General features: G+C 52.6%; 1 long non-coding RNA gene across 1 annotated transcript; it reads left to right on the top strand.

Annotated features, from left to right (window-relative positions):
• Window positions 1-4,045: 4,045 nt before the first annotated feature.
• On the top strand, window positions 4,046-11,448 carry LOC112425265 (uncharacterized). The gene is made up of 3 exons (XR_003016327.2): window positions 4,046-4,184; window positions 5,351-5,522; window positions 11,357-11,448. It is a non-coding gene; the product is annotated as an uncharacterized lncRNA (long non-coding RNA).
• Window positions 11,449-11,852: the final 404 nt, after the last annotated feature.

The following is an 11,852-nucleotide window of genomic DNA, read 5'->3' as shown; positions in this document are numbered from 1 at the left end:
GACTACTCTACAAAGGTTGACCACGGTAGTAATCACGGCAGCTTTCACTATCATTACAAGAGCCCCCGTCTCCAGACACCTAGATTCTAGGGAAGGAGGTGGATATCCTTCATTCAGCTGGTCAGTTGGGCCATGAAGAAGAGGCTGGTGCAGAGAGACAAGGAAGCCAGAGAAGGGGAGGACAAGGCCTCTTCCAGGAGTTAGCCTCAGCAGTGGGGGTCAGAGGAAGCAGGCACCTGTTCTGAGACCTGGGTTTCTGTATGGCACAGCAGACACACCCACTTCTCATGGACTCACAGACACACACCAGTAAGAGCGGTGCAGTAAGCGTCTGAAAGCTCGGCCACAAGCTCACCGTGCAAGCCTAAACAAGCACGTTGCCCTCCCTGGGCCTTGGCCTCCCCAGCTGAAGATAAGGGGATTGGCCCATTAGACAATCACTGAGTCCCTTTGGGCCACAGGACGCTGAAACATACAACTGCCCCTGTACATGTCACAACATGGGTAACAAGGCAAGACACCCCTTCCCCACCTCATCCTCACACATGGAAGCGCAGGGACAGGAGCGAGGCACCTGGAAATTAACCTAGACACACAACCACTGGGCCCTACCCATCGCTGTCTTCGGCCTTCAGCAGGGCCACGTGAGCGCACACCCCTTCCTGGAGGTCACAGTCCGGGCATCTGCTGCCCCCTGCTGGCCACAGAAGGGATGGCAGCCTGATTCTGCAAAGCTAGACTCGGGGCCCGGCCTGGTGGGAGGTGGGATGTCCAGCATTCATCCTGTCCTTAGAGTCGCACCACCAGCCGCCTCCTGGACCCAAGTGAAGGTCGTGAGAAGGAATAAGTAGAGGAAAGCCCACCAGCTGACCCAGATCCCTCTGCAGGGAAGAGAAACTGGAATAAACAGACACACTGATATTTATTACATTAACAGACAATTAGATCGTATTTAATATGAGTCAGGCACTGTCCTAAGTGCTTTACAGATCTTACCTCATCTAGCCTCTGAGATAAGTGCCTCATTATTCCCCATTTTACAGATGAGGGGGAATAAGGCAGAGGAGCCCCAAAGTTACACGGCGAACAGATTCAAGTGGGTGCTGCACCACCTGCCAGAGAGGAAGGGGCCAAGAGAGACCAAGCAGGGGTGGAGACACTTAGACACAGCTCCAGAAACATGATAGAAGTCTCTAGAAGAGAGGAGGAAGACGGGGGGAGAAGTGGCAGCAACGGAGGTGGGAGAAGGGGAAAGGAGACGGCAGCAGGATGGCTGGGAAGAGGGAGGGAAGGGAGGTGGGCTCCCTTTTGACCCCAGGCCCCAAAGATGCTATCAGGCCAGACCCACCGGAAAATCCTTCCTAGATCCCTCCACATTCCAGCCCTGCTGGGCTGGTTTTACAGCCTCATGGTGCAGCCGGACACTGTTTATGGCAGCCCCATTCTCTGCCCCTTGTCTCCAGGCCCCAAAGGCATCTGGCCAGGCTGGGGGAGGCTTGTGGAGGCAGGGGTCCCCCGCCCAGCTTCCCAGCCCCTCCTTTGAAGCCTGCTGGGTGCCAGAAGGAGAGGGCTGCCTGGGCGCCACAAGGGCCCCTTCCAGGCTCCTTATATCGAGACTGGGAGGGAGGGGGCCAACTCCCTCAGGCATGGGCCACCTCGAAAGGACCACTGAATCCCACCTCTGCCAGTTCCTGGTTGTGTGATCTTGGGCACATGATTTAGCATGATTTGACCTTCCTCGGCCTCAATTTACCCTTCTGTAAAATGGACATAATAGTTCCTCATGGTTATTTTGATAATTTAACATATATATATATACACACACACACACATACCACACACATACACACACACACACACATATATATATAATTTTTTTTTCAGATGGCATCTCGCTCTTTTGCCCAGGCTGGAGTGCAGTGGCCCAATCTTGGCTCACTGCAACCTCTGCTTCCCGGGTTCAAGCGATTCTCCTGCCTCAGCCTCCCAAGTAGCTGGGATTATAGGCGCACACCACCATGCCCAGCTAATTTTTGTATTTTTAGGGGTTTCATCATGTTGGCCAGGCTGGTCTCAAACGCCTGACCTCCTGATCTACCTGCCTTGGCCTCCCAAAGTCCTGGGATTACAGGCGTGAGCCACTGTGTCCGGCTGAGAATTTGATGTGTTATATAAAGTGCCTGCCTCAAATTGTAGCTGATATTGTGCCAGGCACGGTGGCTCACGCCTGTAATTGCAGCACTTTGGGAGGCCAAGGCAGGTGGATCACCTAAGGTCAGGAGTTCGAGACCAGCCAGGCCAACATGGTGAAACCCCATCTCTTCTAAAAATACAAAAATTAGCCAGGCGTGTTGGTGGGCGCCTATAGTCCCAGCTACTCAGGAGGCTAAGGCAGGAGAATTGCTTGAACCCAGGAGGCGGAGGTTGCAGTGAGCCAAGATTGCACCACTGCACTCCAGCCCAGGCAACCGAGCGAGACTCCATTTCACAAAAAAAAAAAAAAAAAAAAGTAGCTGATACTATTAGCTATTACAGAGTTTGTAAATAAGGCTAAAAACTAGAGATTCCCACCCCACTTATTGGTCCTAGAAATATTTTGCTTATCCTGCTCCTAAGGCAGTCCCTAGGCTGCAAGTGTCATCTGTCCCACCTCTCAGTAGGGTGGTCCCACTCCAGGCCTCTCGACCTCCCAACCCTTCTGCATGGTTTTGTGTGTGTGTTGCTCTCTGCTGGCAATGGGAAGAACTACACACTCTTCTCCCCTCTGCAGCCTGGAAAGCTGAGGCTTTGGACCAAGTGGAGAAGAGGTACCACTGTGAAATCCATAAAAGAACCATAGACAATAGGCCCCAGAGAGGTTTTGGAGTAGGAGTCAGGAATTAGAGTGCCTGGGTTTTGTGTGTGTGTGTGTTTTGTTTTTGTTGTTGTTGTTGTTGTTGCTGTTTTGGAGACGGAGTTTCACTTTGTCGCTCAGGCTGGAGTGCAGCAGCACGATCTCAGCTCACTGCAACCTCTGCCTCCGGGGTTGAAGCCATTCTCCTGCCTCAGCCTCCCAAGTAGCTGGGATTACAGGCATGTGCCACCACACCAGGCTAATTATTGTATTTTTAGTAGAGACAGGTTTCACCATGTTGGCCAGCCTAGTCTCGAACTCCTGACCTCAAGTGATCTACCAGCCTCGGCCTGCAAAAGTGCTGGAATTGATTATAGGAGTGAGCCACTGTGCCTGGCCATAGAGTGCCTGTGTTCTAAGGAAAGGATGAATGGAAGAGGAGAGATGAAGGGAAGATCCTAAGAAGGGCTTAGCAGGGATGCAGGGTAGGGTTAGCTCAGGGGAAAGGAGCAAGAGAAAATAGAAGACATCTCCTTTCCAGAGGTGTCCTAGCCTGAGAAATAGTGGGGAGGGGGAGGACATGGAGATGGAGAAATATCTGGGATGCCCCTAGAGACATATAGAAAGGAGGGCCAGGCCGGGCGCAGTGGCTCACGCCTGTAATCCCAGCACTTTGGGAGGCCAACGCGGGTGGATCACGAGCTCAGGAGATCGAGACCATCTTGGCTAACACGGTGAAACCCCGTCTCTACTAAAAAATACAAAAAATTAGCTGGGCGTGGTGGTGGGCACTTGCAGTCCCAACTACTCAGGAGGCCGAGGCAGGAGAATGGCGTGAACCCAGGAGGCAGAGCTTGCAGTGAGCCAAGATCGCGCCACTGCACTCCAGCCTGGGTGACAGTACGAGACTCTCCGTCTCAAAAAAAAAAAGAAAGAAAGAAAGAAAAAGAAAGCAGGGCCACCAGGGATGGGAGGAAGATGCCCTCCACACATGCACTGAGGGCGAGAAGAGGTTAATTGAGTCTGTCTGCAGACAAGATAAGGCTCCAACAGAGCTGGAGCTGGTTCCCTGGAGTGTCTTCTAGATAACGCTCAGAACCTGGCTGAAGATCAACAACTCCCAGGGAGACTCTGGAGGGAAGAGCAAGAAATCTGAGCCACTCTCACTCCACCTTCTCTACGCCCCCATCCCTTACAGACGGAGGTGGAAGTCAGAGAGGAAGAACTTGTGAGCGCAGCTGCGCTACCCTAAGGTGCTGAGAATCCACAGCTCTTTCCATCCTCCATTCTTCCCTCCCCAGTGCCCATCAGGTGCTTACTCAGAGTGGGTGCTGGGTGATTTCATAAGAGGGTAAGTCAATCTCAAGGGACTTTGGATGCTAGCCCTTTCCCCAGAGCCATTAGCAAGGCCCCGAGTGATGTCAAGGGCGCTGGGCTATGGTCTCCTCTTTCAGCACGGGCCCTCCATGAGGTCTGCTCTCCCCGTTCCACTCATTTTCCCACCAACCACTCCCTCCCCATACCACCACCCTCCCCAGCCACCAAGAATTCCAAACAAGAGGCTGGGTTCCAGGCCCCATGTTTATCTCATGGCAGGCTCTGTCATGTCAGGAGCTGCCCCTGAGTCTGACCCCCTGCCCTGCCCCCAGAGCTCTGCTGAGAGGATACACTGAACAGGGATGCCCAGTGGACAGGCCCTGCAGGGACTGGGGCCTGAGGAGCATGGAGATTCCATATTCTCACAGCAGCCTGAGCCCCAAACAGGTGGCACCGGGCATGTGAGGGCCTCTTCCCTGGCCAATTTATGCAAATGCTTCTCAGGACCTAGGGGCCACCTCCAGTTCCTTCCTCTTCCTAGGTATCTTTCTATTTCTCCACAGCCTCAATTTGACTGGTCATTTGATGTAAGACCCAGGAGATGGAGCTACCACGGCCACCCCTCCGCCCCTCCTTAGCCCAACCATCTCCTGGAGTTGCAGGACCCAGGTTCTCAAATCCAGGCCTTCCCCTTCCCCTGTGCCCTCTCAGAGTGGGGTCTTGGGGAAGAGCCTGCAAAGGGGGCACCAAGAGGAGGCATAAACAAACAGTGCATGGGAGAGGAACTGGAGATACAAAAATAAAACTGACCTCAAGCAGGTCATAAACAAAGCAGGACCCACTGTAAATAAAGGGTGAAATTTACCATAAACAGAAAGTAAAAGGGGCTATGAGCAGAGGGCCTCAGGGGGCTTAAAAGCATGATCAGTGACCCTCCCCAAGTGAGCAGGGGAAGGAAGGGAACCTGGGAGCACCTGGCCCAGGGAAAAGGAGGTCTGGGGGAAGGGGCACCTTGAGAGACAGGAGCTTACTGTTATCCAAAGGGATACCACACAGGGATATGAGTTGATGGGATCTCCAAACAGCAGGAGGCATGGAGGTGGGACTTGCAGAATGATTTCCTGGTGTCAAGGGCAAGTGTAACCTGCCATCACTTCACCATCTCTTTTTATCCTCACTCCCTTCCTTCCAACCGTACAGGGCAGTACACAGAGTCTTGGGAAATAGCTGAAGGAGAAAGATTCTGAAGGTGGAGCCCACTCCAGATCTCCGAAGAGAGAAGGTCCTGAGTAGGATGGGGAGTGTGGAAAAGAAAGCCTGGAAGGGAACACCACCCAGCCCAGCAAGACAAAAACGTGAAGTCAGTTCAAAGGTAAAGAGCCGGTTCTACTTTTCCTCCTTCCCTCTTCCCCTTATTTCCTGTCTCGCCTTGCACTTCCTCCTGTCTCTGTTCTCAGCCTCCTCTATTTTTCCTTGCTTCTGGTGGCATCTCTACCTTCCAAAACATCAGGTTCAAAGGCAACATTTTTAGTGAATCCCAGCATTGCTCTCTTATATCAAATGACCAAATTGAGGCTGTGGAGACATCTGGCACATTTAGGAATTGCTTCTGTCTCAGTCTCACCCTGGTACACACACACGCACACTCACACACATTCACACACTCTCACACACACGCTCACACACATTCAGGCACTCACACTCACACACACACTCACATACACACATTCACACACCCAACACACACACACTCACACATTCACCCACACCACACACTCACATACATACACTTGCACACACACACACTCACAAGTGCACGTTCTCTTCACTTTCCTTTCATCTCCATGTACACGTCCCTGCCTCCATGTCCTCCATCCTTCTGAACTCTGGAAGTCAAGAGGGGAAGGATGAAATTGATGTCTGCCTTTGCAAAAGGATCCAGGTAGATCCCATTCTGTTCCTAATCTCTAAGCATGGGTGTGAGGCTGAGGGGAGAGATGGAGCCCATAAATCCTCCAAAATCTTCCTAGGACCAAGAGAAGGTCCATACATTGCCAGACCTTAAAATCATAACTTGCTCCACCACTGTCGTCCCCCACCCCCAACCACATAATTACTATTCATAGTGCACAACTGGGTGATTAATTACCTGATTAATAATTACTCAGGCTAATAAAATAATTAATTAATTTGGCAAGCCATTATTTATCTGTTCATCCTCAGCCTGAAACTCTACAACTAGGAGTTTAGGAATCTCCCCTCCAGGCTCTTTCAGAAATATGATCATTAGTGTGGGCTGGGAAGGGTGGGGGATGAAATTCTCCATCCTGAGACCCTCCCAAGGTAGGAAAGGGCCTGAGGGCTTTCTGAGAATGCAGGCTGGAAAGAATGAAACAAAAATGACCAGGCAACCTCAAGCCCAGGAAAACAGCTGACCAGGGAGGCCAGGGACATTGGGGTAGGGGAGCATAACAGGGAGCTTGAGGGGGTGCATCTGAGCACCCAGGTTTGGGGAATTCTTAGATGTATTCTCCCCAGCAAATGATTGATGACATCATTTTCAACAAATGATCTTTATCTCGCCTCTTGTCTCCCAAATTTATGATTTTGCCCCCAAGCCCCAGGCTAGACAAGCAAGGACTAGGTAAATTCTGGGGTGGGGAGGCTGACTTGGAGTGGGGTCCAAGAATCAGTGGGGAATCTTTGGGACTGTGCAGAGGGGAGAAGCCTCCCCTACCATCGGTTTCTGAGCTCTTAAGAAATAAACCTCTGGATCAGACTTAAATTTAGGTTCCTAGAACCCAGAGGGTCTGGAGTACCTGCCCCCTAGCAGGGAAGGGAGCAAACAGCAAGGAGAAAGAAAGGATGGCTGATCTCCTGGAAAGAAACGAGGGAAGCAGAGGCTCACCCCAGGAATGAGGGAATGAGTTAACTGTCTTGTCCAGTCAGTTTTTGAACAGGCAGAGGCATTTCTGCCATGTTCTAGGCCTGGGGCAGACATGAGACACCACTTCTTCCAATCTGGGGCTGAGGCACCAGTGGGTCCTTGGCCAAGCAGCTCTAGATTGGATTCCCAGTATGTATCAGGATGGATAAGAATCAGACTCGGACCTAGCGATGCTCAACTTCTAGTGGTGGTGGTGGGGGTGGGGCGGGGAACCAATTTGTGAACAGATAATGCCCCAGCATAAATGTCATAAAAAAGAGGTGAGTACAAAGAAGTCCATGGGGGCACAGAAACATGCTTCCTGGGGGTGTTAGAGAAAAGAATGCCCAGCAAGGGGATATTTGAACTAGGCCTTGAGGAATGAGTAGAAATTTACCAAATAAAGACCAAAATCCAGGATGTGATTAGCTAGGCACAGTGGAGCACATCTGTAGTCCCGGCTACTAGGAAGACTGAGGCAGGAGGATGGCTTGAGACCCAGAGGTTGAGGCTGCATTGAGCTGAGATCACACCACTGCACTCCAGCCTGAGTAACAGATCAAGACCCTGTCAAAAAAGGAAAGAGGAAAGGAAAGGAAAGGAAAGGAAAAGGAAAGGGAGCAGGATGTGTTTGGAGAATTTCGAGTAGGCAAAGAGGTGATCTGATGAGATCAGAGGCTTAGATTTGGCCAAACATAGAAGATGGAAATGAGCTAAGAAGGAGTCTGGACCTTTTTTCTCCTAGGCAATGGGGATCTACTGGAGATTAAAGTAAAATAGTGACCTACACTGATTTGTGTTTTTTTGTTATTGCTTTTATTTTGTTTTGTTTGAGACAGAGTCTGGCTCTGTCACCCAGGCTGAAGTGCAATGGTGCCATCTCGGCTCATTGCAACCTCCGCCTCCCAGGTTCAAGCAATTCTCCTGCCTCAGCTTCCCGAGTAGCTGGGATTACAGGCGCAGGCCACCATGCCCAGCTAACTTGTATTTTTAGTAGAGACAGCGTTTCACCATGTTGACAGGCCGGTCTTGTACTCCTGACCTCAAGTGATCCGCCCACCTCAGCCTCCCAGAGTGCTAGGATTTGAGCCACCGCGCCCAGCCAATTTGTGTTTTAGAAAGATAATTTTGGTAAGTGGAGAGGAGAGACGGTAGGCAGGGGGTCCAATGAGAAGGCTGGAACATGCCCAAGCTAAGACATCCTTGAAGGACTGACAGGCTGGGACGAGACAGTAGCCAGGGAGCTGGGAGCACGCAGGCTGAATTTTAAACCTCCATAATCTGGATATAAAGATACCCTGGCCGGACGTCGTGGCTCACGCCTGTAATCCCAGCACTTTGGGGAGGCGGAGGTGGGGGGATCAGGAAGTCAGGAGATCAAGACCATCCTGGCTAACACGGTGAAACTCCGTCTCTACTAAGAATACAAAAAAAAATTAGCCGGGCGTGGTGACGGACACCTGTAGTCCCAGCTACTGGGGAGGCTGAGGCAGGAGAATGGCATGAACCCGGAAGGCGGAGCTTGCAGTCACCTGAGATCGTGCCACCGCACTCCAGCCTGTGAGACACAGCGAGATTCCATCTCAAAAAAAAAAAAAAAAAGGCCGGGCGCGGTGGCTCAAGCCTGTAATCCCAGCACTTTGGGAGGCCGAGGCGGGCGGATCACAAGGTCAGGAGATCGAGACCACAGTGAAACCCCGTCTCTACTAAAAATACAAAAAATTAGCCGGGCGCGGTGGCGGGCGCCTGTAGTCCCAGCTACTCAGGAGGCTGAGGCAGGAGAATGGCGGGAACCCGGGAGGCGGAGCTTGCAGTGAGCCGAGATCGCGCCACTGCACTCCAGCCTGGGCAACAGCGTGAGACTGCGTCTCAAAAAAAAAAAAAAAAAAAAAAAAAAGATACCCTAAGCATGACGCTGCTGGGGGATTATTCTCATCATCATTCCCAGTGGAGCTTGAGTGTGGAGCTGAGCTGGGCAGGAAACCTGGTACTTGGATTCACCTTTTGAGGGATAGAGAGGCGCTCCCTTCTCCACAAGGAGTTGAAGCGTGGAGGAGATAGAGCCAGGCATGGCTGGGAGTTCCAGGGTCCAGGATGCAGGAGGCTTCTGCAGGAGAGGCGTGGCCAAGAGACCCTGAATAAGCAGAACCCCGCCCATTTTGTGGCCACAGAAGACAGGCAGCGCGATAGTGTCCCTGTTGGCCCGCAGAGGGCGCAACAGGAGGCGGGCCGCACCCAAAGAGGGCTGTGCCCGAGCCAGCCTGGGCGCCCTCTGCCGGGCAGCCCCGACTCGGGGCTCCCACAGCGAGGTCTTCGGTCCCGTGTTTCTGCGCCAGGGTCCGGGCCCACTGGCCTGTACCCAGAATCCTCCAGGGAACTGGGATCCCGCCCTGGAGAATGAGATCCTGGGTCTAGGTTAGCCAGTTCTGGGGACCACCCCTCGCATTCTTGGGTTCCCTCTCTGGCATCTGACAGCTAGCTCTCCCTAGCTGGCCCTCTTGCCTACCGTCTCCAGCTTTTGCTTGACTGCAAAATCAAGAGACGCGGACCTAGCCCCTCCAAGAGATTCAACCTGTGTGAATGTGGGTGTACCCACCCCTGAGCACACGGGTGTCTGCATGGCCTGCATTTGCATAAAACAAAATGCTTTCCCTTTCCTTATTTCAGGCACATAGTCCTTTAAATAGCCTAAGAAGGCCGGGCGCGGTGGCTCATGCCTGTAATCCCAGCACTTTGGGAGCCCGGGACGGGTAGATCACCTGAGGTCAGGAGTTTGAGACCAGCCTGGCCAACATGGTGAAACCCCTGTCTCTACTAAAAATACAAAAATTGGCTGGGCGTGGTGACAAGCACCTGTAATCCCAGCTACTTGGGAGGCTGAGGCAGGAGGATCGCTTGAACCTGGGAGGCAGAGGTTGCGGTGAACTGAGACGTGCCATTGCACTCCAGCCTGGACTACAAGAGCAAAACTCTGTCTCAAAAAAAAAAAAAAAAAAAAAAGCCCAAGAAGTGAGCAAGACAGAAGTACCCATTTCACGGATCAGCACATGGGGCTTCAAATCGAGGTCACACGACCAGAACAGTGCAAGATTTAAACCAGGCCTCCACCCAAAACTTTATTTGGTATCCCTACTATGTGCTAATCAAGGTGTGGTTCCTGCTCACCCAAGTCACCCAGAGAAACAAAGTAGAAGAGCCATAGGATTTCTGACCAGGCTGGCGAGAGCAGGGCAAGCTTCCCAGAGGAGCCTTTTCTAGGGTTGCAGGGAGGACATTTCAGGAGCGGCCCTGAATGCGCCAAAGCTAGGGGATGGGACTGGCGAGTTGCCACGGGAGCCTGTGTGAGGGTCTTCGAGGAGGTCACCGGGTGCAGCCTGAGGCTACGGTTCATCCAAACACACCTCGCCCCATCCGGCTGGGGAAGGACTTCCTGTAAGCCCTGGGTGGGGGCGTGTGGCAGGGCCACCCAGGTGTCCTTCCAGGTGGGCAGTGAGCGTGAGAGCACCTGGTCAGGAACCTCCCACCTCTCGGGTCCTGCAGCCGCTTCCTTGGGGGAAGGGCAGCCGACTTCACCTAAGCTTCCACCCACTGCATCTAACCCTTAACTGTATCTCCCGCCCCCACCACCCCTGACGGGTTCCCATTATAAGACGGTTTCAGGTAACTCACCTCCCACCCCAGGAACGACGTCATCACCCCTTCACCCTCTGCCCCCATGTCTAACTCCAACGGGGAAGTCCTTCCTGGGGTCCGACCGCCGTTCCTCCTGCTGCAGCTTCAGCTAAACCTAACAAGTTCTGCCCTCACAGGAGAAAGGGGTTGCCTTAACTTTCCTTTTCCGAGCTAAACAATCCAAATCTCCAGCCCCTTTTCCACGCTCACATCCCATTTCCCCGTTCTAACAAGGCTTCCCTTTAGGGGCCTGGATCTTCCGTTTTTCCCGCCTTCCGACATCAGATCAATCCACGACAGCTTTCTGATTGGCTAACCCCTCCCTTCTAATTGCCCCTGTCACTTCAGGACCTCCCCTGCTGTATCAATATGTAAGTCCCACAGATGGCCTCAGTTTCCCTCCTAGGCAGTTGAGCCGCCTCTTGGCACCCTCTTGCTTTGGGAGGAGGGGTGTCCTGCTCAACTCACCCGAGTCGTCTCCTCCCTTCCCAAGCTTCTGAACAGGACACCGCCACATTGTCATTCATCTGAAAAGCATTTATTGAGCGCCTACTGTATGTCTGGCCCGAATTCTTGTCTCGGCTCACAGTCCTCTGGTTGCTCCATAGGCTTAGGTGAAGGAGCAGGAGATCCTGAAATACCAATCTCCCGTCTGGAGCGTGGGGTGAGAGAGCTGAAGTCGTCTGCGACTGAATGAAGCCACCGAGGAGGGGTGGGGGGACGCCTGCAGGTCTCCGCGCTCGCAAACCGTGGAGAGGAAGCCTCGCTAGGCGCCCCACCCTCCCAGCGCTCAAACCTAACGCCGGATTTCCCATTCTTAGCGCAAGGAAGACCCCTTGTGGCCATTGAGGGAAGAGTCGGCAAGGGGAAAAAAAAAAGAAAAGAAAAAGCCAGAGCCGGGAGATGACAGCCCAGACTCCCTTCCAATTCGTGCCTTGGGTAGGGACTTATTCCTTGGTCCTTGGGTGGGGGAGAGGGGGCGGAGTTGATGCCCAGGCCCCACTCCCACACCCTCAGAACCCAACCTTTGGGACTTTGGGAATAATCTTCTCACTAAACCACCCGGAAAAATAAAACAGAAACAATAGCAAGTGTGACTATGGT

The sequence above is a fragment of the Macaca nemestrina genome, chromosome 10 (assembly GCF_043159975.1).
Source record: "Macaca nemestrina isolate mMacNem1 chromosome 10, mMacNem.hap1, whole genome shotgun sequence".
NCBI lineage: Eukaryota > Metazoa > Chordata > Mammalia > Primates > Cercopithecidae > Macaca > Macaca nemestrina.
This window is presented reverse-complemented; position numbering and strand designations above follow the sequence as displayed.